Consider the following 2,512-nt stretch of genomic DNA (forward strand, 5'->3'; position numbering starts at 1 on the left):
CTGCGCCAGTTTTCTTGCATTTTTTTAATCTTTAAATGTATTTATATGTCACATTATCAGCCCAGTTTGCAGTTGCATAAGCAGTAGAAACATGAAACAATATTCCAGATTGATTTGACAAATTCATTCTCAGCACAAGCTCCACTTTTAGAAAATATCCCAAGCTTTTAGCTTCATCCATTTGGTTTCGTCAGCAGATTGAGTTTCCTCAGTTGTCATGGAGATGCTCAGTTGTTGACAAAGGAGCGAACTCCATTCACAGCAAATGTGGCTGAAAGCTACACAGAATCTCAAGTAAGTTTCAAGTTTTAGATAAGGTCAGTAATGAAACTTTAATTTCAACTACATTGTAGATATCTTGTGCATATTCATGGATAGAGATAGATGGAGATGGTGTTGCTATGGATGTATGCTAACATTTTCTGTTCAGTACTAAACACAACGTACAAAGTCGAGGCTGATGAGAATGTCAAAAGTTTAGAAAGCAGTTTTTTGGTCATAAACCAAAGAATTGGACATAGAGCTTCAACTAACAACTGTTTTCATTATTGATCTGCTAATTGTGTTCTCAATTAATCATTTTGTCATAATGTCAAATAGTATATTTTATCAAACACTCAAAAAATCCCAAACTTTATTATTGTGTATGACAAAGAAAAGTATGAAATTCTTAGATTTTCAAGGTGAGGGCAGATGGTGACAGGGCAGCACCACGGTGGTGCAGTGGTTAGCATTTTTGCCTCACAGCAAGAGGGTTCCTGGCTTGAACCAGGGGTGGAGGGGCCTTCTGTGCAGAGTTTACATGTTCAGGTTTTCTCTGGGTACTCCAGCTTCCTCCCACAGTCCAAAGACATGCAGGTTAATTAGTGACTCTAAATTGTCCGTAGGTGTGAATGTGAGTGTGAATGGTTGTCTGTCTCTATGTGTCAGCCCTGTGATAGTCTGGTGACCTGTCCAGGGTGAACCCGCCTCTCGCCCAATGTCAGCTGGGATAGGCTCCCGAAAGGATAAGCGATTACAGAAAATGCGTGAATAAATGTTTTCGTTACCTTAGAATGACAACAATGTACCTTGATGGCAGTGGCCCCCCAAGTAGAGCAATGTACCATGCCTCACTGCAAAAACTGGTCAGGAGTGGCCCGAAGAATGTGACTGAAAGCTCAATGCAATGCTCCCATCTGATTAAGTATTCGTGGGACGTGCCAATACCCCAGAGGTACCCACAGTGGGGCCTTTTTGAATCGGACTTGGCTCAGACATGTCAAGGCATGGACACAGGACCTCTGGGGGGGGTGCTTTAGAGTCTGGCACTCGGGCGTTGGCAGTGGATCCTTTGAGACCTGTGGACTGTGAGGTGGGGTACTAGCACGTCCCACGGATGCTCCATCAGATTGGGATCTGGGGAATTTGGCGTCCAGGTTGATGCCTTGCACTCTTTGTCATGTTCCTCGGGCAATTTCTGAGCATTGTTTGCGGTGAAAGGTCAAATGATCGCCAGTCGGCAGGTCTCATCCTCTGGGGCCCATGAATATCTGTACCACACACACTGGGATATTTCGTTCTGGATCAAAGTGTTCCACAGACCAACAAACAGCCTGAGCCATGCTGCTAGCATGAGTGAAAAACTGCCTGTGTGTGTAACTGCTGAAGTGCAGCATTAAAGCTGGTTGTGGCCAAATCTCAAATACAAACAGCATTGTTCATGCTTGATAAACTTTAGCTTTGGGAGGTATTCTAGGAGGTGAACGTATGCAACCTTTAATCAGATCCAGTTTTTCAGATTGTTTGCACATGCCTGAGAAATGATGTAATGCATATGACTCCATCCCTCTCTGGGTTTCCTGTGCCAGAGTGCTGCGGTGAGCTGCTGTCAGAGGAAACTCTGCACTGCTGGCAGTCAACTGTGTGGCTGGAGGGGGGAAGTGAATGACTCAAGAATTTCCACTCTGTGAGAATAGAGAGAGAGAGAGAACAGCAGGCTTGTGTCATGTCTGTTAATCACACCAAGAGGCATCATTTCAAAGGAAAAATCCAAACCCAGAATCTGACAGAGAGATATACAGTTGTGTGCTTATGTAAGTACAGTACAACTGTTCCCTCGGGCTATTAATATCACTGCTCCTCCGCATGTGGAAAAAATAGACAGTTTCTAGTCCATGTCTTTATTTGAGGTTGATGTCCAGAGAGCGCTGTCATAAAAGGGATGCTATACTTAGTTTCATGTAAAAGGGGGAGTCTCTGGCAATGCATGAAGGTGAAGCCTTAAAGGTCCAGTGTGCAGGACTTAGGGGGATATACTGACATACATGGAATATAGTATAATAATAAGCCATTTACATCTACATAGGGAGCAGGTCCTCATCCACGGAGATCGCTGTGTTTCTATCATAGCCCAGAACGGACAAACCAAACACTGGCCACTCTAGATAGGGTCTTTTGTGTTTTCACGTCAGCCACCGTAGTTAGAAGCCCCAGATGAGCAGCTTCAATTCTTCAGTTCTTACTGGTTTAA

This window comes from Epinephelus moara, chromosome 1, assembly GCF_006386435.1.
Source record: "Epinephelus moara isolate mb chromosome 1, YSFRI_EMoa_1.0, whole genome shotgun sequence".
In the NCBI taxonomy this organism is placed as follows: Eukaryota; Metazoa; Chordata; class Actinopteri; order Perciformes; family Serranidae; genus Epinephelus; species Epinephelus moara.